Source organism: Felis catus, chromosome C1, assembly GCF_018350175.1.
Source record: "Felis catus isolate Fca126 chromosome C1, F.catus_Fca126_mat1.0, whole genome shotgun sequence".
NCBI classification, from domain to species: Eukaryota; Metazoa; Chordata; class Mammalia; order Carnivora; family Felidae; genus Felis; species Felis catus.
The window spans coordinates 76490684-76515070 of NC_058375.1; the positions used below are offsets into that span (position 1 = coordinate 76490684).

The 24387-nt window shown below is 39.1% G+C and overlaps 2 long non-coding RNA genes across 2 annotated transcripts in view; both read left to right on the forward strand.

The window, feature by feature from the left end:
* The first annotated feature begins 192 nt into the window (after positions 1–192).
* Positions 193–24387, forward strand: part of LOC123379687 — a 41644-nt gene continuing 17449 nt past the window's right edge. The window contains exons 1-2 of the long non-coding RNA XR_006584528.1: positions 193–373; positions 22995–23125. This is a non-coding gene — a long non-coding RNA (uncharacterized LOC123379687). The remainder of the gene's footprint in view (positions 374–22994; positions 23126–24387) is intronic.
* Positions 17132–21633, forward strand: LOC123379689. The gene is made up of 2 exons (XR_006584530.1): positions 17132–19484; positions 20528–21633. It is a non-coding gene; the product is annotated as an uncharacterized LOC123379689 (long non-coding RNA).

The following is a 24387-nucleotide window of genomic DNA, read 5'->3' on the forward strand; positions in this document are numbered from 1 at the left end:
TGTTTCAGAGACCCCTGTGGCTTGGACCCACACCAACTCTGTGGGAGGGTCTCACTAAGCAATGGCCAGGTGCCAGCTTGCCCCAGAAAACGTCTGTGTGGTCACATAATGGCAGAGGTTCAGAGATTATGACAAATCACAACACACAGCTGGGGACGGGTTTTACCACACTCTGATGTCTTTGTCCCAATACCAGCAAATGTGGCTGCTCTCCAGAGTCTGCTGAGACCTTTGCCTATGGGGAGGCCATAAGGCCTCTACCATATACTCTTCAAGCAGGGGAACCACTTCTCCTTGTGTGGCATACAGACCCCTCAGACCCTTTTGCCTGCTCCTGGGGATTCACCCTGCTTCCTCACCAGAGCACTGCCAGGTACTGAACTCCAGAACTTCAGACTCTGTGCTCCACTGTTGATAGAATCCTGATGGTATTTAAACCCTCTCCTTTCTTCTTGTCAGTGGTTTTGGGGAACAGATTTCTTGTCCAGTCCCTTGTAAGTGTTTTCACTCTTTCTCTTTCTTTCTCTCCAGCTACTTTTGGAGGGCTGTTTTTCCTGTACTCTCCTGATGTGCTGTACTCTCCCATTTCTCTGTCCTTTCTCTGCAAAAACAGCTCCCTACCCTCTGTGGCTTTTCTCTCCCCCACTTCACCTCTCCACACCATGTACCTTCCAAGTTCTGTGGCTCAATTTAGGCAGATTATTGTGTTAATCCTCAGATCACTTTGTGTGTGCATAATGGTTTGGTGTTGATCTAGCTGTGTTTCAGGGATGAGACAAGCTGAGGGTCTCCATGCTGCTCTGCCATCTTGATCACCTGGTTTCTTTTCTTTAAACACTTGAAAAATGTCACACCACTTTCTTCTCGCCTCCATGCTTTCACATAAGAATCTGCTATCATTCACATTGCTATTCCCTCACATATTGCTAAACACTTTCAAGAGTTTGCTTTGTCTTTAGTTTTTAGAAAGTTGATTATGGGGCGCCTGGGTGGCTTGGTCGGTTAAGCGTCGGACTTCGGCTCAGGTCATGATCTCACGGTCCGTGAGTTCAAGCCCCGCGTTGGGCTCTGTGCTGATAGCTCGGAGCCTGGAGCCTGTTTCAGATTCTGTGTCTCCCTCTCTCTCTGCCCCTCCCCTGTTCATGCTCTGTCTCTCTCTGTCTCAAAGATAAATAAACGTTAAAAAAAAAAATTAAAAAAAAAAAAAAAGAAAGTTGATTATGATGTGTCTTATAGATTCCCTTGGATTTATCTTGTTTGGGAATTATTTTGCTTCTTAAATCTGTAGGTTTATGTCTTTTGACAAATTTGGGAAGTTTTCAATCATTATTGAATACTTATTCAGCCCTGCTGTCTCTTCTACTTTTGCAACACTGATGACCCAAATATTAGATCTTTTGTTATTGTTTCACATGTCCCTAAGACTCTATTAATTTGTTTTCCATCTATTTTCTCTCTGTTGTAGAGACTGGGTAATTTCTATTGGTTCTGTCTTCCAGTGCACTGATTCTTTTCTCTCTCCTCTCCATCCTGCTGTTAACCCCATTTATTGAGTTCTAAGTTTCAGTTTTTGTACTAGTTCTTCATGTATATTCTGTTTCTTTAATGAGGCATTCCATTTTTTTTCTGAGACTTTCGTTTGTTTCACATGTGTTCATAATTGTTCACTGAAGATTTTTATTATGTGTGCTTTAAAATCTTTGTCAGGTAATTCTAACATCTCTTTCATCCTGGTGTTGGCATCCATTGATTGTCTTTCTCATTCAGCTTCATGTCTTTATGGGTCTTGGTATGAGATTTTTAATAGAAACTTAGACATTTTTATTATTGTTATGAGGCTGTGGATCTTACTTAAAACTGTTTTAGTCTCCTTATGACACCATTCTGGCAGAGTAAAAGAAGTCTGAAGTCTAATGTACACAAATCATGTGCCAAAAGTAATTCAAATTTAAAACTTCAGGGAACAATGGACACTCATTATTACCAGGTAGGGGTAGAAGTACAGGCTCCATATTTGACCTCTATATACACCTGTGGCAGAAGATGGTCTTCTTAATACTGCTGGGTGGGTGTGAGAATTCTGGATTTTCACTAGGCCTTCCTTCATTGATAGCTCTTTGGTGGCTCCCCTTTTTCTGGCTTCAACACAGACTTTTCCCCCTTCTATCTCATATTTTTGTTTCACATATGTTAACAACACTGATGAGGCTATGACTTTCTTTCATGCTTAATTATGCCTTCGTTAAAGTTTTGGAAACTGAATTGCCTGCTTTGACTCAAAAATGTTCTTTTATCTGCATATAGGAATTCTTGACTATAACATTTGGATTTTTGGATTTTTCTAGCTCCCAACTTTAATCAGACCATGTTTTCCCTGGAAGTTGCTGAATAGCTTACTCTGCCCTTCCATGTGCTAAATACAGTCTTCATTCTTAGGATATTCTGTTGGCCTCTCCCCTTCCTATCATTTTCTAAAAAGAAAACTAGGAACCAGTTATCCATTTCAAAGGTAAAGGAATCATAGTCATTCCATTCTCAAATTCTCAAAGTATCCATGTGATGCTCCCCAGGAAAAGCTAGTAGTAAATATAAAATGCTTAGGGATGCAATTCTATATTCCAGATGTAAATGGAATCACTACCACAGTATTTGCATCTGCAAGGAACATAAAACCTGGCTGTGCTGCATGTGAGGCAATATCCTTCCAGCCATGGGTGCTGATAGTCAAGGAGAGACTGAATTGTCTCTGACTCACTAGCACTTAGCACACAGAAGCTCAGTGAATATTGTCTACATTAACTGTTAAGGATCAGACCTTACACAGGATGGGGCAGAGAGAGCAGTGGGAATGAAATGTTGTAAAGTATATTACATAACGTATATTGTAATGTTATTGTTAATTCCCTGTGTACTTCATTCACTCATTCTCTGACCAACTATTAAGGGAATATCTACTGTGCAATAAACACTGCTGGGGTTTGGGTGTCTTTAAATGTGGTTCTCTGGGAAACAGACTCTGAGGTGGAGATTTGTGTGCAAGAAATTTGGGGGGAGGGCTTCCAGGAATATCTATAAGGGAATAAGGAAAGCAGAGGTAGGCAGGCAGGATTGCTGGAGAGAATTTGAGCTGTGATGCAGTTGCAAATGAGGACTTAGCTGATAGCACAGAGACCAGGGGCAGGGAAAACCTTCAGAGTTATCCTAAACTGAGGCAGTGAGGCTGGGCCTTTGTGTGTTCACATTGACCAGTTATTGGATAAAGGAGAATGCTTAAGCAGGGCAGCTTTGTTCAGCTGTGTGCATTTCCAGAAAAGAGACTCAGCTGTGAGCTGACAGCAGACAGCAATCCCAAAAGCTAGAGAAATGGGAGCCTTGTTGTGAGAGGAAACTGGATGGCACACCACAGCACCCACAATATGAGGTTACAAATAGATGGCTAGGACAGAATTTTTGTTCTCTTGGAACTGGCAGTTGCAGTAGATGAGACAGACATGTAAAAAAAATACTTATGATCAGCCATGATAATTTTAAGGAGAGTAAGAAGTTAAAAATGCCATAGGAACTCTCATCAGGGAGCAACCAACTCCTCTGGGTAGGTCAGGAGAGACCTCTCTTCAGCAGTGCACTTACTGTGCTCATTCTAGTTTTGAAGGGAAAATTCCATGTCATCATGTTTCATGGAGTAGGTAATGAATTACAAAAGCTTGAAATTCCTTTGAAAGATAGGCTCTGTACTTCACCAAGTAAAGAGAAGTAAATCATGTATTAATGGAGCCGATATTTTCAGGGAGTTAGCACCACAGGCACCCCGAGCACAGATCCAGCAAAGAGATAGGAAAGGTGAGCATGCGGGTTATGTGTAATGTGGAAAATAACCTTTTAAACTTTTATGCCCCTCTCTAGGGCAAGAATGCTATTCTTTAAAAGGTTAGTCTACTACAAAAAAAAAAAAAAAAGGACTACTTCATGTTTCATTCCAGAATCAATTTTTCTATTAAAAATAAATTGCACTTTAAGTAACCTGTGATATGTTCAGCTAGAGCTAGTGGCTAGATGAAACTTTTATGTCTGCAGTCCTGGTGATTTGGAAGGACTGTTGAACTACTCAGAACAGAATGTGAATGTCTCTGATCTTCTGAAACTTGGATTGCCCCATCTAACCTTAATCCTAGTGGAATTTCACTGCTGTTTGATGGGTCTTAGGCCCCCAGTGGTTGCTTTGTGCCCAATGTTTTGTGATCATTAGGAAAATCCAGAGCTCTTCTCCTTTTTATCTCCATTGACAGAAGTTCACTGCCCTTTAGGAGTTTAGAGTTCAGTTGGAGAGTCACAGAAACAAAAAACAACTGGAGAATGATTCATAGGCGATATGTAAGCAAGTGTGGGTGTACTACAGAGAGAGTCCTTGAGAAGCTTAGAAGAATATAGGAAACCAGGAAGTTCTCTTAGAGGAGGCCAGCATGAAGCCAGGTTTTGAAAGAGATGATGGACTGGTACTGAGAGGGTGCTGGAGTGTTCAGAAGGGCAGGGGCAGCTGAACACAGGCCCAGAGGAGGAAATGACTAAGATGTCTGCAGGGTCTAGAAAGCACCTCCTTTTGGAAAACAATTTTCTTTGAGAAAGAACTGAACTTGGGGGTAATGAGACTAGTCAGACCCAGGGAAGCTTGTTACTCTAACAAAGAAACCTAAATCTGTGACCTTGGACTCTTTTTATCTATTTGCTCACTTCCTGGAGAAATTATAAAGGGATCAAATGTGTGTTCTGATAAGAAGGTTCTTGGCCTTAAGAGACAGCAAATTACCAGAATGATGCCTTCTGGTTGAAAGGGACCTTAAAGGCATCTGATCTAAATATCCATCTGATACTTAAGTTTCCTTAGCAGTGAATGCCCCAATCAAGTCTTCATTTAGCTGAGACCTGAACAACCCTAGTGTTACAGAATTTACTACATCTTTTTATTCATGAAATAAGGATAAAATGCTGAAATCTGTCACCTTGTACCAGATCTGGTGGTCTTGCCAATGAAGCAACACTGAATGGACCATGGCCTCATTCTAGGCTACAAGCCATATATGTTAGGCAAATTTACATCTATTCTTTTGGTAGCAACATTACAGTATGAACTAAATTAAGTTTAATTTCAAATAAGAAGTCTAAGGTTGTAGGGGCATCTCGGTGGCTCAGTCGGTTAAGTGTCAACTCTTGATTTCAACACAGGTCATGATCTAACAGTTTGTGAGTTCAAGCCCCGCATCGGGCTCTGCACTGACAGTGTAGAGCCTGCTTGGGATCTCTCTCTATCCCTCTCTCTCTGCCCCTCCCTTCCTATCTCTCTCAAAATAAATAAATTTTAAAAAGTCTAAGATTGTTTTGTTTGTTTTCCTCAGCTGATCTTCATGCATCTGGGATTTGTTTGGACTCAAATGAAGGACCTTATACTTGTCTGGATCATGTTCTACTATTTTAGATTACATTAATTTTGAAAACCTATGGAGTTTTTGGCTCAAAGTCTTTACTTAAATGTGTTTTCCATTTAACCTGGCTTGGTGTAATTTGAAGATTTGATGAACAGTTTTCATGAGTTACCTGATACAATTAATAATCAGGGTATAGTCAAGGAAAGGACCCTCAAACAAGTAGGAAGAGAATGTTACCTTATGTGTTCACCTAATCCTAAAGCCACAGGTGGGCCAGATACACCCCAAAGAGGGAAGTGACTGAAGGGGGTAGGAGAGTCATGGGGAGGTGTGTCCTTCTACCAAAGCTGGAAGACTTCTCAGCAAGAATGTAAGCAGAAGAGGATGGCAGCCATTTACTGGGCATTGATTATGTGCCAAGACAGAGCTAAGTATATTGCATACATTACAAGCTTAGAATTATCACCACCACTCTACATGTACGAAAATGATGGCTTAGCGACCTGTCATCCCAAGGTGGAAGGGGTAGGGACAAAATTCAACCTCAGGTTTGTTTGGCTCCAAAACATGTACTTCAGTTGCCAAACTGTTGGAAGTTACTGTCTAGCCACACGGAGACATAACCAGAGAACCCCTGGGAAGTCCCAGGAAATGTGAGGACCCTTGGTCTATTCATTGTGAGTGTTCTGAGGTGTGTGAATAGAGAAGGATCTCTGTTTGGCCTCTGTTTGGCTTGTGTCTTACTAATTAGCTTTTATAAGTAGAATTTCTCTGCTCCTTACTGGAAGTCCTAATTGTGTGATTGGAAATCACTCCAAATCTACTAATTGTGATGATACAAAGGATCATTTCACAGGAAGGGTCCTAATGGTGACCAAATTAGTGCCGAATATCCCAAGAAGGGACAAGGAAGCATGAACCACAGAGAAATTGAGTTCCTGCGCTGGTTTCCATGTGACTGAAGGGTCTGAAATGCACAGAGTACCCAGCATCTCCTTAGTGCCTGTGTCTTCTTGCTTGGTTGGGTCATGTCTCAGTGTACAGACTCATCTCAGGGGCCCTGGTGCTTCTGTCTCATCTTGACTTTCTTTTCTGGGTCTTATTCAGAGGTTTTCTGTTGGGGAGACAAATAGCATCTCTTCTGTTTCTCCAGATTTTAAGCTCATATCCTTTGATTATGCCGAGAAAAAAAATCTTGATTGTATGAGGGTAACACTTGTAGAATGGTACAGGAGAGTGGTTGGCCTCATGTCACCTTCCTGACACACATACCCTTTAGGCAGGGCCAGCTCGCAGCTGCCTCTCCCCCCTCCTCACTGTTTGATCTCAGCACTCCACCCTACAATTTCTTACCAAAGACTGACAAGTGGAAAAGATAAGAGAACTTAGGTTTGAATTCTGTTCCCACCCCTTACTGGTTGTGTGATCATGAACAAATGATTTAATATTAGCCTGTGTCCTGATCTGTTAAAAAGCAACAATTTCTGTCTCTGTGGAACTAGATGAAGTTAAGGAAGAGCTTTCCAAAAGAGAAAAGAGGTGAGCTGAATTCTGCAATCAGCTGACTGTTCAAAGCATACCAGGCTAGGAGTGGAGAAGGGAAAGCGTTGCTGTCGCTGATCATGATGATGATGATGGAGAGGATGGAGAAAGACGATAGTGAACATTTCTAAATGTGTAACTGTGGGCCAGGCATTGGCCTCACGCTTTCATATACGGTCTTATTTTACCTTCACAAATTTTTAAATTTATTTACTTTTGAGAGAGAGAAAATCTGAAGCAGGCTGCAGGCTCTGAGCTGTCAGCACAGAGCCTGACATGGGGCTCAAACCCATAAACCTGAAGATCATGACCTGAGCCGAAGTCGGACACTTAACCGACTGAGCCACCTAGATGCCCCAAGGAGATGGAAGTTTTAAAGACATTCAGTAACTTTGACTAGGATCAATCAGCTATTAAAGTGCTAAACCAGAAGCCAATTTGATGCCTGGCTTTTGCTCCTTCCAAGAGAATGCTTGGTCTGCTCCTCAGCTGAGATCATTAGTGAACAACAGAACCTACCCCTACTCCCGAGCCAGTGCTGGTCCTCCTTATCCCCCAACCCCTCCTACTGATGATCTCTGAGCCCTGGGACCTTGAAAAGGGAGTCTGTATAATTTATCATAACTGTATTCCTTCATTTGAGAACACTATTTACATTCCTAAAAATATTTAATATACTGAAAATGTATAATTTACAGTTAGAAGACTGAAATCCTATTCCCAGCTTCTCCATTAACTAGCAGTGTGGCCTTAGGCAAGTCAGTCTTTTTAAGCCTCAGTTTCTCATTTGCGAAATGACAACCACATAGCTTCTAGGATCCCCCTGTGGGATTCTTTAACTCTTTGATGCTACTATGCAGTCAGGAACACTTAGCCTTAGCATGTGAAAATGACATAGAAATGCCTGAACCACAGCACACCATCCAAGGAACAAATGTTGCAATTTCCATTTTTCTTACATATATAAAAGACTTTTGCCTTGCCATTATTGTTTTGGACATTCTATACCCTATTTGGGTGACCATACAATTTATTATCCAAATCAGGAGGACACTCTGGGGAGTGAAAGCAGATGCTGTTAATAACTGCACCAGGACAGCAGGCATTAACCAGGATCCTCACATTTTCCATAGACAACCTTGCCATTGCTCCCTTTGTGGCTGCTCCGCCCCTTCCTCCTTCTCTCCTCTGGTTCTCTTCCTTGGGCTGTAACAAGAGTGAAAGGCCCCACAGACAGAGGTGTGAGCTCCCTCAGCCCCTTAATGGAGTGTTAAGTTCAAAGCTGAGGTGTGAGCATTTAAATGCTAACACTTAAGCAAGTTTGTCTGCAACAGAAACACCCTGTTTAAGGTTTATTCCCCACACTAGTTTTAAAAACCATTTTGCATTGTTAATTTCCACTCCACTCAATCAGTAACTTGCTTATTATTTCTTTCTGCATGGCTCTGTTTAAAATAATTCTTTGATTTCTGTAACTGGCTTGGGGAAGACCAAAAGGAGCCAGGCCTTGGACTCCCAACAAGGAGCAAGGTCTTTAGTAATTTCATGGGTCATTTTTCCTGTGTCCTGTCTTGGTGTTTCCTGCATGCTCTGGGAAATGCTAGGGGTCAGCAAATAGATTTTGTGGTAGTCTGTGAGCAACTCAAAGTGATTCTGTTTACAAATATAGTTCCTGTGAACATTTTGTTTTTGGAGGGAAATGTTGGTGAGCTCAGGGTCACGTATCTGCACTCTGTCTACTGACAGTCAAATTGGCCCCCTTTCTGAGGCCACCAGAATCCATGGCTTGATTCCTACTTACTCTAAAAGTATTTTTAAAAATAGAAGATGGAGCTAATGAAATTCCAGAGTAAAAAAAAAATGCTATTATTATCAAATACTGTATCTAAGTACCTCACAGTAACTTTAATATACTTTTGTTGAACTGAATCACCTTTTAAAACAATTCTATATAGAACTTGGCCATTTTAGGTGAATGAATGATGAAAATTTTAGCAAAAAAGTAAAAGATAGGTCTTTTTGCTATTAAAATAGTTTAGTGAATACAGTGCTTGGTGACTCGTGTAAAAAAGTCTTAATCATTTTTGCAGTGCTCAAATAAAATTCTCTCAATGATATTTTCTACCATTAAAATCCTCTCTACATGGTTACTATTATTTAAAAGTATGATTTATTATCAGTGTTTGAACCGTAAAACTGCCTGTGAGATAATTAGTATTTCTGCAACTGTGAAGAGAAGATTGTTGTCTCTATAGTTTGTAAGCTGACGGGTCTTTGTTTTCAAATGGTTTCCTCTGCAGTTGTGGGGAATGTGTACTTTTTAAAATGCAGTTTCAGCCAGCTGCCAGAGGGCCAGGTAGAACAGGAGTTGATACAGTGTAAAATTAATAGCTTTAAAAAGACTTAATGCTCAAATCTTTTTCTTAGGTAACTCTCTGGGAGAGTCTGTGGGTGTGGGGGGGGCCCAGGGAAAGGTGGAGCCTGATCAATGCTTGATCATCTTAGTCTCTTGTCCATTGTTCCTATCACAGTGCCAGCTGCCTGAGTCACAGGGCTCTCTCTGCACCTTCCCCACCACTGCCGTCACCCATGTGAAATGGCACTACTTCAGTCTCACAAGAGAGATGCTGAAAATAACATTTTGAAAGCTTTATTTAAAAAGCTTTTTAAATGTTTGTTTATTTTTGAGAGCAGCATGAGTGGAGGAGGGGGCGAGAGAGAGGGACACAGAATCTGAAGCAGGCTCCAGCCTCTGAGCTGTCAGCACAGAGCCTGATGTGGGGCACAAACCCACTAACCATGAGCTCATGACGTGAGCCGAAGTTGGATGCTTAACCAACTGAGCCACCCAGGCAACCCTGAAAGCATTATTTTTTAAAATATTCACTAAACTCCCTCATCTTTTTTGTTTGTTTGTTTTTAACTGTGAGACTGATTTACATGGGAAATATGAGTGAAGGTTACTCCACATGAGCACACATTCACTGACTGCTAATCCGCCCATACCACTGCCTTCCCCCTGCAATGAAACCTATAGTGCAGGTACAAAAATAATGTCACTTCAGGAGGGTGGGAAGCCACTAGAGCCGAGCACCTGGGGCTCCCTTGCAGGGTGTTCATGAAATACGGTCTTCAGTTTTGTGTATCCAAAAATTCTCAAGCATCATTGTCCCTAGAGGTAATTGGTCTCTCGAGGCTGCTCTCCAATGACTGGATGCTCTAGAAGTTGCTGTCCGCATCAGAATGCAAAACGAGTAGTTTACATCAAGAATTATAATCCTACTGGCAGGTCTAAACAACATGTCAAATTATGACCAGAAGGTTGGGGCAAGCACGGGAAGTGAGAGCTTAATATCTAAGTCCAGGTTCCAACCCCATCCACCTCCAGGGTCCCAACTTCCACGTGACCTTGAGAAGTGACTTGACCACTCTGGGATGAAGTCAGTGCATCTGTAGAATGGGTAAGCTTATGGAGATAGGGTGAGAATCAAATGATATTTTTGTCCAAAGGCCTAGGAAAACGGTTGCAACATGGTAGGTACTTAATAACCTGCTGACTAAAATATTTGACTCAATAGGAATCATATTGGAGTTTTGTTCAGGACAGTGACTTCAGTAACAAAGGAAGGGTTCATTCATCCCTCTCACCTGTCATCAAATTTGTTACCAAATTTGGCCAATACCAGCACAGTTCATAACCACCACAAGAACACAGGGCACTCACAGTGTTAATTTATAAAAGTTGAGCCCGAATTTTCTGGCTCTGGCTGCCTCTATCAGTGATGGCATTTTAACAGACAGAGAGCTAATGGTGTTGAGAGCAAATGGGGAATTGTCTGATCCTGATGTTTCCTTCCAACCTATTCTAGTTTCTTAGCAGTTATCTTTACAAATTAGACCCATGTAAGAAAGTCTTGGTTTCTTTTTCATGCTTGATTTCACACATGTTCACAAATCTGCCCCGAGAGTTGGGCTTTTTATTCAGTGGCTCCAAGACCTCAGAGCTGGGCTCATTACCATGACATGCAAAGCCTAACATTATCCAGTCAGGACCAGGAGGGTTTGGGTACAAGCAAAAGTCAATGTAGTAGATGTGCCCTATCTGGTATACTAATCATTCACACTCTCATTTCTTCAACAAATATGTATTGGACATTGACTGTGTACAGCTTTTTTTTCTAGAAGCTGAAGATTCAGGGGTTGACAAGGGAATCTTGCATTCTGGTGGGGGTTACAGACAAGAAATGAAGAGACAGAGGAAATGAAAGAAATCAGTATATAAGAGCTACATAGGGAATCAAAATAAGGTGAGGGGATGCAGAGTAAAGACTTTAGATGAGGCTGTCAAGGGAAGTTCTCTGTGAAGTGATACATAAGCTAAGCTGTGAATCAAAAGGAGGACACAGACATGCAGTGAGTGTGAAGGAAACTGAGGCAGAGGGTGCCATTCATGCAGAAGCTCCCAGGTGGGCACTAGCAGGTGGGTCTGGTGAGGACCAGACCAAAGTCCAGAGTGGCTGGGAGAGGGCAAGAGGAGGGTATAGAAGAGGTAGTCAGGGTTGGTCAGCGAGGGTTTTGTAGCCAGAGTAAGGAGGTTGGAGTATTTGCTTAATGTGATGGGAAGCCATTGGAGGGTTTTAAGCAGAGGAATGACAATATTGGATTAATATTTAATAAATAAGCCACTCTAGGTGCTATGTGTAAAAGAATTATAGCTAATAAGAGGAAGCAGGGGGACTATTACAGTATCTCTGGCAGTATATAAGGATAGTGGTAGTGGAGGCAGCAACCTAAGGACTTGCTAATGGGCTGGATGTGGAGAGTGTGGGGGAAAAGAGAGAAATCAAGGATGACTCCTATGTTCTTGGCCTGTGCACCTGCATGGAAGGTGCCATTTCCTGAAATGAGGAAGACAGGAGGAGGAAGGGGTTTATGGGAAGAAATAGCAAGTAATTGCTCTGAGAGCACTCTTGGAGATTATTCATGAATCCTGGGGGTGAATTTTCTATTGCCACCTCTCCACAAGTATGCACTCACTTCCAGGCATACCCTATCTTGTTTTACCTTGAAGCCAAAAATGCATGGAAGACACTCCCCAAATTCGAAAACCCTCAGCTGTATTTAGCCTTTAGGTGAAAGAAGAAACGGAAGAACAAAATCAGAAAATGAAGTTTTATTTTGAAAGCCAGTTTCCATTTTTAATGTTGGGTCACATGCAGTTTAAGTCATGATTTAAATCCGTCAACTTTAAAATTGTACCTCTCTGTGTGTGTATTTATGACAGAAGAAATACACATACACACAAATATGTCAACCGACGCCATGTCACCTATTCCTTTTCATTATTAACTCATTAATATTTTCAGTTGCCTTTACCTTTTGATGAATTTAGCCAAGCTATGAACAATGGAGGGCAGAATTAGAAGGGCTGAGGCCTTTTTCTTTCTTTGATTAATCTTCAAGTGGTAGGATTTTAGATGTTCTACTTTGTGTTTTTCAATATTTTAAAATACATTTTTTTGGCTCCTTTTCTTTTGAGTATAGTTGATGCACAATGTTCCATTAGTTTCAGGTACACAACAATGTGATTGACTCCATGTTATGCTGTGCTCATCATAAGTGTAGCTACCATCTATCACCATACAACAGTATTACAACAACACTGGCTATATTCCCTATGCTTTACCTTTTATTCCCATGACCTATTCATCCCATAACTTGAAGTCTGTGTCTCCCACTCCCCTTCAATCCTTTCGCCCATCCCCCATAACCATCAGTTCTCTATAACAGTCTCATTCTGCTTTTTCTTTAATCATTTGTTCTGTTTTTTAGATGCCACATATAAGTTAAATCATATATTTTTATTTTTCTGGTGTATTTCACTAAGCATAACACTCTCTAGATCCATCTGTGTTGCTGCAAATGGCAAGATCTCATTCTTTTTTATGACTAACGGTCTATTTTATGTATATATGTGTATGTGTGTGTGTGTATACACACACACACACACACCTTCCTTATCCATTCATAACACTTGGGTTGGTTCCATATCTTGTCTATTGTAAATAATGCTACAATAAACATAGGGGTGCATGTATCTTCAGGATTAGTGTTTTCATTTTCTTCAGATAAATACACAGTAGTGGAATCATAAGGTATTTCTCATTTTTGGAGAAACCTCCATACTGTTTTCCATAGTGGCAGTACCAATTTACATTCCCACTAACAATGCATGATGGTTCCATTTTCTCTACATCCTTGCCAACCCTTGTTATTTCTGACAGGTATACGACGATATACCTCATTGTGGTTTTGATTTTCATTTCCCTGATGATTAGAGATATTGAGCTTTTCACATGTCTGTTGGTCATCTGTATGTATTCTTTGAAAAAATATTCAGGTCCTCTGCCCATTATTTTGATCAAATTATGATTATGATTACTCTTTATATATTTTGGATATTAACCCCTTATCAGATATATCATTTGCAAATATCTTCTCCCATTCACTAGGTTGCCTTTTTTGTTTTGCTGACAGCTTCCTTCACTGTGCAAAAGCTTTTTATGCTGGTGTAGTCCCAATAGTTTGTTTTTGTTTCACTTGTCTTACAAGACATTTCTAGAGACATGTTTGACATTCGCTGTAGAAATTACTGTGCTTTCTTGTAGGAGTTTTAGTTTCAGGTCTCACATTTCGGTCTTTAATCTATTTTGGGTTCATTTTTGTGTATGGTATAAGAAAGTGGTCCAGTTTCATTCTTTTGCATGTAGCTTTCCAGTTTTCCCAACACCATTTATTGAGGAGACTGTCTTTTCCTCATTGTATATTCTTGCCTCCTTTGTCATGGATTAATTGACCGTAAAAGCATAGGTTTATATTTCGGGTTCTTTGTTCTGTTGATTTATGTGTCTGTTTATGTGCCAGAACCATACTGTTTTGATTACTGCAGCTTTGTAGTATACCTTGAAATCTGGGATTGTGATGCCTCCAACTTTGTTCTTTTTCAAGATTGCTTTGGCTATTTGGGGTCTTTTGTGGTTCCATACACATTTTAGTAGTATTCGTTTAATTCTGTGGAAAATGTTATTTTGATAGGGATTACATTAAATATGTAGATTGCTTTGGGTAGTGTGGACATTTTAATATTCTCCCAATCTATGAGCATGAAATATATATTATCAATGTATTAGAGTTTTCAGAGCGCAGGTCTTTTACCTCCTTGGTTAAGTTTATTCCTAGGTATTTTGTTAGTTTTGATATAGGTGAATTTTTTTAAAATTTCTCTTTCTACTACTTTATTTGTGTATACAAATACAACCAATTTCTGGGTATTAACTTTGTATCTTGCAATGTTACTGACTTTATTTATTACTTTTAATAGCTTTTTGGTGGAGTCCTTAGGGTTTTCTATATATAGTATGTCATGTGCAAACAGTGAAAGTTTTGCTTCTTCACTGCCAATCTGGATGCCTTTTATTTCTTTTTCTTATCTGATTGCTATGGCTAAGACTTCCAGTATTCTGTTGAATGAAAGTGGTGATACTGGACATCCTTGTTTTGTACCTGACCTTAGGGGAAAAGCTCTCAGTTTTTTACCATTGAGTACGATGTTAGCTGTGGATTTTTCATATATGGCCTTTAATATGTTGAGAGGTATGTTTCCTCTAAACCTACTTTGTTTATCATGAATGGATGCTAAGTTGTGTCACATGCTTTTTCTGCATCTACTTAGATACGATTTTTATCTTTTATTTCATTAATGTTGTGTATCCTATTGATTGATTTGGGAATATTGAACTATCCTTGTATCCTCAGAATAAATCTCACTTGATTGTGGTGAATGATCCTTTTAATATGTTGTCTAATCAGCCCGATAATGATTTGTTGAGGACTTTGCATCTATGTTGATCAAGGTTATTGGCATATAATTTTCTTTTTTGTGTGTGTGGTGTCTTTGGTTTTGGTATCAGAATAATGTTGGCTTCATAGAATGTATTTGGAGGCTTTTCTACCTTTTATACTTTGGAATAGTTTGATGAAAATAGGTATTAACTCTTTTTCATGTATTTGGTAGAATTCACCTGGACTTTTATTTATTTATTTTGGTAGATTTTTTTTGATTACCAATTCATTTAATTACTAATAACTTCTCTGTTTAGATTTGCTATTTCTTCCTTATTCTGTTTTGCAAGGTTATATACTTCAAGGAATTTATCCATTTCTTCTAGGTTGTCCAATCTGGTGGCATGTGATTTTTCATAGTATTCTCTTACATTCCTTTGTATTTCTGTGGTGTCAGTTGTTACTTCTCTTCTGTTATTTCTGATTTATTTGGGTTCTCTCTCTTCTTGATGAATCTGGCTAAAAGTTTGGCAATTTTTATTTATATTTTCAAAGAACCGGCTCCTGGTTTTATTAAGACTGTATGCCTTTTATATTGGCTCTGATCTTATTATTTCCTTCCTTTTACTCCTTTTGGGCTTCATTCTTTCTTCTTTTTCTAGTTCCTTTATGTGTGAAATTATATTGTTTATCTGAATTCTTGCTTGTTTCCTGAGGTAGGCCTATATCATTATGTATTTCCCTGTTATAACTGCTTTCACTGTGTTGCAAAGATTTTGGACTGTTGTGTTTCCATTTTGATTTGTCTCCATGTATTTTTTTTTTTTTATTTCTCCTTTCATTTCTTGGTTGATCCTTCAGTTGTTTAGTATCATGTTATTTACATTCTACAAAACACATTTGTGTGTTTTTTTCCAGTTTTTTTCTTGGAACTGATTTCTAGTTTCATACTGTTGTGGTCTGAAAAGATGCATGATAGGATTTTAGTCTTCTTAATTAATTTATTGATACTTGGTTTGTGGCCTAACATGACCTATCCTGGAGAACATTCCATATGCATTTGAAAAGAATGTTATTGGATGGAATATTCTGTATATATGTGTTAAGTCCATCTGGTTTAATGTGTTTTTCCAAGCCACTGTTTCCTTATTAATTTTATGTTTGGAAGATCTATCCATTGGTGTAAGTGGGGTATTAAAGTTTCCTACTCTTATTTTATTACTGTCAATTTCTCCCTTTATGTCTGTTAATATTTGCTTTATGGATTTAGGTGCTCTCATGTTGGGTGTATAGACATTTACAATTATATTTATGTAATGCCCTTCTTGGTTTCTTGCTATATATAGTCTTTGTTATAAGCATTGCGCCCCTGGATTTTTTTTCCACATTGATTTGCATGGAGTATCTTTTTCCATTCCTTGACTTTTATTCTACATATGTATATAGGTAGAAGTGAATCTCTTGCTGGCAAAATATAGATGGGTCATGTTTTTTTATACATTCCCCTACCTGTGTCTTTTGATTGGAGCATTTAGATCATTTACATTTAAAGTAATTGTTGATAGGTATATACTTCTTCCCATTTTGTTAACTGTTTTCTAGTTGTTTTTGTAGTTCTCCGTTCCTTCATGATTGATGACTTTCTCTAGTGTTAACTTTGGCTTTCTTTATTCTGTATCTATTATAGGTTTTGGGTTTGTGGTTACCATAAAGTTCATATACAACATCCTAAGTATATAGCAATCTCTATTAAGTTGATGATTACTTAAGATCCAACATATTCTAAAACAAAGACTACTCCTTCCTCCATGTTGTTTGTATATGTTGTCATATTTTACATCTTTTTATTCATAATTAATTTTCTTACATCTAATTATGGCTTTCTTTTTTTGTACTAAAATAAGTCCTTTTAATGTTTCTTGTAAGGCTGGTTTAGTGGTGATTAACTTCTGTTTGGGAAACTCTCTCTTCTTTTTTTTTTTTTTAATTTTTTTTTTCAACGTTTTTTTATTTATTTTTGGGACAGAGAGAGACAGAGCATGAACGGGGGAGGGGCAGAGAGAGAGGGAGACACAGAATCGGAAACAGGCTCCAGGCTCTGAGCCATCAGCCCAGAGCCCGACGCGGGGCTCGAACTCCCGGACCGCGAGATCGTGACCTGGCTGAAGTCGGACGCTTAACCGACTGCGCCACCCAGGCGCCCCAACTCTCTCTTCTTAAATTCTGAATGATAACCTTGCTAGGTATTGTCTGTTACAGGTTTTTTTCCTTTCAGCACTTCAAATATATCCTGCTTCTAGCTTGAAAATTTTCTGCTGAAAAATCAGCTAATAGCCTTAGGGAATTTCCTTTGTATTAACTACTTTATTTTCTGTTGCTAGCTGTTAAAATTATTTGTCTTTATCTTTGACATTTTAATTATTATGTGTCATGGTGTGGTTCTCCTTGGGTTTATCTTGTTTGGAACTCTGTGCTTCCTGAACCTGGATGTCTATTTCCTTCCCTATGTTAGGGAGGTTTTCTGGCCATTGCTCTGTTCTCCTTCTTGGACCCATATAAAGAGAATGTTTGTGCTTGATGTTGTCCAAGACATTTTTTAGCCTACCCTCACTTTTTTTTTTCTTTTTTTGCTATTCAGCTTCAGTGCTATCCATTATCCTGTCTTCCAGATCACTGATCTGTTCTTCTGCATCTTCTAATCTGTTGATTCTCTCTATTGTATTTTTCATTTTAGTTATTATATTATTCAACTATGATTTTTTAAAAAAAATGCTTTGTCTTTGTTGAAGGTCTCACAGAGTTCTTCCACTCTTCTCCCCAACCTGGCAGGCACATTTATGATCATTACTTTAAACTTTTTTATCAGGTATACAGCTTATCTCCATTTCATTTAGTTCTTTTTCTGAGGTTTTTTCTTGTTCTTTCTTTTGGAGTATACTCATCTTTGCTTGACTTTCTGTATTTGTTTCTATGAATTAGGTATAACAGCTGTTCCTCCTTTATGTCCATTATATCATCTACTAAAATTTACTAAATACTTATTTGATAAACTAGACTCTGGGTTCAAGGGACCAGAACCCATCACTGCAGAACCAGCACCTAGTCTATATCTGGCTTATACTGGGTATTCAAACTGAAAAATGGAGAAATTAATGACATCTTTGTCAGTCCATAGTTAGGACATCTGTAAGAATATCCTCAAAGTTAAGACTATGCTTTGGCATTGAAGGAGATATGTGACAAGTTAGGAGTAGAGCCATAATTCAATTAGATTTAAACATTTAGTAAGGGCCTCCTATATGCCAGATGCTTACTAGGTATTGGAGATACAAAAAATAATGGAATATGGTTCCTCCATTAGTGACCTATTCATGCAGCTCACAAATAGTCAATTCAAAGAAAATGCTCCAGGATGTCTGAGAAGATGCTCTACCTGGATGGGGAATATACTAAGTCTGCTCTAGGGATTAGAAAGGGGGGAGCCCAAGACAAAATAAGAGGTGAACAGAAAAGGATTCAGTGAACCCAGAGTGTATGCTCAATTGTTGCTGCATGTGTGGCCTGGGAGTCTTTGATGGGACAAGGTCTGTAACATTTAAGTTACCTTAGCCTATCCATAGTGTGTACTGCATATCTGTAATTATATGGTAATATAATCTGTAATTATATTTAACCTCACTTATCTGAAAATTCAAATAAGAACACATAACGGTTGATGAACTTCACTGATTTATTAATGTCCATCTACATAACGGCAGGACTTTGACCTTCCAAATATTTTTATTCTCTAAGGGGAGTCCCACTGCCCATGGTCTTCTACCTCTCTCCACTCTGTAGACCTTTTGAAGGAGCATCTCTTCACCATGGCTGCCCCAACCCTTTGCGGGAACCTCCTCTCTGACTCCCTGGTGGACACAGCGGGCACTGCAGCCATGTGTTGCTGCTCCATGGTCCTCCACTCTTCCAAGTGGGGTAAAAGTCTTTCCCACTTTGAATAACACTTGATTATATGGGTGCAGAATCAACACTGTTCATGTCCAAAGTGTAGCTTGAAAACGGCCCTCAGCTTTGTTCTACAGACTCTCTATAAAAAATCAGACTTAATTTTTTGGCCTGATTTTAGTGTAGACATTGCAGTGCTCCTTCTGAATCCAGCCAAACATCCACACACACATATTGTTCTTTCCCCAAAACCAGTTCACCAGCATCATTCCTCTTAGCTTATGCCACGATAACCACAGGCCTTGTGCCTATTTCATAGTATAGGTTTTTGTTCCAGCCTCCAGCTGGCTTCTGATGGGTCTTGTCTCCTAGTGTTCACTTCCTCATGCAGTCATCACCCATATTATGCCAGGGTCAGTCTGTGTGAGAAAGCACACAGAAGATATGATCATACGCCTTGCCAAAGTTAGGTTATAAAGGAAACTCTTTCTCTTAGATCACCTGCTCTAGGAAAAACTAACGGCCATGTCTTGAGCCTTGGAAAGAGGTCTTATTGATGAGGAACTAAGGACTTTAGCCAACAGCCATGTGAGTGAGTCTTCTTGGAAACAGATCTTCCAGGCCAATCAAACCTTCCAGGGATGTAGCACTGGCTGACAGCTTTACCGCAGCATCATGAGAGGCCTGTTTCAGAACCATCCTGGCTAAGCCAGTCTCGGATTCCTGACACTCAGAACTGTAAGATAATAAATATTTATTGTTTTAGGCTTCTATATTTTGGGAAAATACATAATACAGTGATAGATTAGGGGGGCCAATTATAGACCCCATATACCTACTCTTCTAAGGGTTGGCCAGGACCAGCCTGTTCAAGTGATATAAAGTATTTTTAGTTGCTTACTTCAAGGAACATTGCTAATGTATTAGGGAAAAAGAAGGCAAAATGGCTGAAATACATTGCTTTCAATAAAAATGCTCTTGCTACTTAACTATGATCATGGTGATAACAAGAATGCCCTGTCATATAATGGGGTAACTGATGCACACTTCCCACCATTTCTGAAGGTTAACACAAAACTCATAACATGGATGGTTGCCTCTAAGGATGCTGTATAAATCCAGCGTGCTAGTTTTTTCCATTTTTAATGTGAATTGACAAGGGCCACTTTAGCCTGTTAGCACTTCTTTTCTGAAGAAGAACCCCGACATCTTTTAGTGCCCCCAGCAGCAAATGACTTACGCCAAAGCCTATTCTTCTTCTTTAGATAGAAACCCTACTGACACCTGCTGTATTGTCTATTAGATAAAGAAGATCTTATAGAATGTGGGTGAAATGGGAGATTTGCCAAGCAGAAGAAATGCAGGCTATAGGCCTTTCTTTTGTCAGCCAAAGAAAAATTGTGGTAGTCAGGAAAACAGTTGTGAATGCCTGCTTCTCACAGAGAAAGACATCTGTGCCAACTGAAATGCCAGGTTACCTTTTCCTTATTCTCAGCTCTGCAGACACAACTTCATTAGTACTGAGTCTATTTTACGAAGCCTTTTTATAACTGCAGGTTGTCATTCCGACTTAGTTACTAATCCTGGTCACATATTAAGGGCTTTGATTAAGCAATTTGCTTTTTTCCTTCCTCTCTTCCATCTCATTGAAAGATTACAGAGTTTGAGCATGAGGTTAAAGGATTACATCTGAATCCTGAGAGTCCCGCCACTGCTCCAGCTGCCTGTCATTTCCTGGAGTGGTTACTTATCTGTCAATATTTCTTCCCTTTTTTCCCAAGTCCCAGGCCTACTTGATCTTGTCCGTTTGGCTCGGCTGGTGGAGGAATAACAAGGGTCTTCCCATCATGCAACATTCTGGGATACATCATGACAGAGAAATCTCAAAGCCCAGGTCAATTATAACAGAAGATGTGCACCACCTCTGCCCCTGAACGTCTTCTGGGGCTGCAGTTGTTTAAAACTAAGTCACCTGAAAAATGCAAGGAAATGTGTGTCTGGTTCCTGGCTGGCTTTCTGCTTGTTTAGCAGGATACAAATAGCAGAAGACTAATACTCCGTGTGTGTGGTTTGTGGTCAGGAAGAGGGAATAAAGTTGGCAGCTACCTTATTGTGCTGTAATTACTTTTTAATTAGAATTCATTGAATACAGATGGATTCTTCCTGTTCTTTCGCCCACTGATGTTTTTAATATTCCCACATCAGATATTATGAGGCAGTAGCCAGCAGTGAATTACATAAAATAATCCTGTAGCTGGTAGTGACTTACAGAAAGTAACCAACTTAACCATTTGTCTTAGATGAAAAATGATCTTACACCTTTTTGTGGATTCTATTGCTGGTTTGTTGATATAGTGTTTGTTTACTCTCGTTCCTGCAGGAAAAAAGTACCATAGTTCTTGTATCAAATTACTGTAACTGACTGGAACATTTTTATTTCAAATAATGTACCATCATATTTTTTTTTCATGGTGACATTGATAAATTTGCCGGATTTCTCATTTTTTTTCTCCCTCCTACCAATGAATAATTTGAACCCAAACGTGATTGGAATGTACAATTTCATGCTGTTATAAAAAATCATTGCTCATCACATTCTAATTGTAACTAAGTTTGAACCTGAATAGCTATTTGCAGTATTTTGATAGAAATAAGAAGTAATTTCCATTTTTTTGCTCCAGGGTCTCTCTACATGAACTGACATATGATGCATTTTTGAAGTCACACTTAATAATTCTCTTTTCATTATAAACAACCGCACCCTTGTTGAATAGTAAACCTCAAATTAGGCTTACACAGGCCTATGTAATATACCTAAGAAACATGATTTATTCTAATGTAATAATGGCATAGATTTATAAAGCTTGACTACTCCAATGCTCCTCGTTATGGTTGTAAAATATTTGTGGCCGCCGTGGGATTTTCTAGATCATTATTTTAAAAAAGGAAAAACCCATTTTGACAGATGAACTGGGGCCATTCTGAGCAAATCACAGATACTTCATATAACAAGGCCTCCAAAGAGGGGAGCATACACTTATTACTATGGCAACCTGGATCAAAACACTATTTTAGTGGAGAGTTTCCAGTTTTACAATGCAATGATGATTGTTTATAGTACCACTGAAACCAGATGCAGCAAAGGTTTAAGAAATGAGCTGACAAGAGGAAAATCATTATAGATAAACTGGGGATACCTGAATGGGATAGCATGGAATCTGCCATTATTTGATCAAATACTGAAATTTATTGCCCAAGACAATAGAAACAATGGAAGAGGATCGAGAAGACGAGAAACATCCTAAAGTTTCTTCTGTTATAATGGTTTAGACCAAGATCAGTCCTATCTTAGGTTAAAACTTTGAAAGCAAAGATTTTTTTTTAAAGGACATATCTTTCACATCCCTTATTTTTCTATCTGCAAAATACCTACTTGTAACTTTAAAGTTGTGGGCTAACACTTCTTTTCCTAGCATATTCCATTTGACAGAGTGTAACATGGCACAACTCAAGAACTATGCTCATCACACAGGGCCGTGTGCTTGCACATGTCGACGTGATGTGACAGCTGGTTGCAGTCCTGCTCCGTTATTTTTATATAAATGGAATTTTTACACGGAAAGAGAAAAATTGTCTGGATCATGAGTTGTCCACTTTGCTAAATCTGTCTTAAAATATCTAAAGGTACCACTGGGTGGACAAAGTACATTGAAGTGAAGGGTTGAATAATCATTTATTTGTTTAGCAACTATTTACTGAGCATCTCCTGTATGCCAATTGGTGGGTATATGGGTGTGCATGCTGCTAGGTGTGCTGTGGTAAGAGAGTGTGAAAGTGAGGGTTAAAGAGAAATATTGAAAAATGCAGAAATAGAAAATTACTGGACAGGAATTGAATTTGGTTCCATTCCAGTATTTGTAAACCAGAATAGTCTTTCAGTCTTTGAAGGGAGAAAGAAGAACCATATTTACTGAATTTCTGCTCTATGCAAAGCTCTGTGCTAGGAGTTCTACATACTATTATGTCATTTAATATACTGGGAAACTGTAGATATATTGTGTTTATTTTTGAGATAAGTAAACTGAAATAAAGCTAAAATAAAAAAGTCAAGTACATTGAGCGAGTACATGTGTAGCACTAAAAAAAAATTATGCATCAGGCACTGTTTTAGCATGTTAACAAATTTTAACTCATTTAATCCTTGTAGTAACCATGTAAAGCAATACTATTGTTATTCTCGCTTTACAGATATGGAAGAGGTTGAATAACTTGCTTCAGGTCACACAGGTAGTAAATGGCAGAGGCAAGATGTGAGCCCAGGAAGTATGCCCTGCTACCACTGCGCAGTGGAGGCGTGTGCTGAACCTAATCAACAATCTGTAAGTAATCAATAGCTTAAGTAATCAACAACACGATTGTGATCTGAGCCAGGTCTCCTGATTTACCACACACTTACTTGTTTTCAGCTTCTTTGTCTGCACAGATACACACTATAACTATCAAACATTTTAGGTATCAAACATACATTACATTTGTTTTATTCACATAACTGTTCCTCTTCAAGTGTAAAATAATGCCTCAAAATCATTTCGAAGATTTTACTTTGCTTGAGTAATGAAGATCACAAAATTACAATTTGGTTCTGAGCAAATGATGAAATCCATAAGGTATTTCACAATGTCAGAAAATTTTGAAGACCTTAAGTAGCCTCATACTGTGTGAGGTAAATGGCTATAAACTATACCAGCTTTTGTTCAACTGAATGTGTGCATGTTTATAAATAAATTTGTGATTTCAAATAGAGAATCCTCTGTCTATACTGATGTGACATTACTGGAAATGTGTGATGAAAAGCACCATTGTTTGGCCACCAGCACCTGTTTTCCCCTTGCTTTGATAGTGGTACCCTGAATTTCCTGTGGAGAAAAACCTTCATACCCCATCTATCATTTTTTCATGTTGATGTATTGAGAATGGATTCAAGGCTGTGTGGTATTTTCTGTGGAGAGAACCTTTTTCTCTTGGACTTGTTGATATGGAACTACTGACTGTCCCTTTACCACCACATGGGGGTTTTGAAAATGAAGGCTGCATGGAGGGAAGCAGAACCAAGAATAGGAAGAAGGTCAAGTCTGATAACATCATTTCAGGCCCAGAATAAAGTGGCATCTCATTTAAAGCAGCAGATACTTTTGCTTTTTTTGTCAAAGCCAGTTTGAGTTTAGAACTGGTATCATTTGCAATCTATAGAGTCCTAATTAATACATTACTTCCTCTCATTCCCCTAAGATCAGTAGCCTCCTCCTGCCTATCTTAGGATATACTTTAACATCCTTAATAATTGCTTTGTGGTCCTGTGTGGTCTGCCTCTATCTACTTTCTGGGCACAGATCCAGTCCATGGTCCCTTCTTTTCTCCACATTACAAATAGGTTTTGATTTCAGTTTTCAGCTTTAAAAATTCACCTTTGGGAGCCTGGGTGGCCCAGTCAATTGAGCATCCAACTCTTGATTTGGGCTCAGGTTATGATCCCAGCGTCATGGGATCAATCCCCACATTGGGCTCCATGCTGAGTGTGGAGCCTGCTTAAGATTCTCTCTTTCTCTCCCACTGCCCCTGTCTCCCAATCACTCACTCTAAA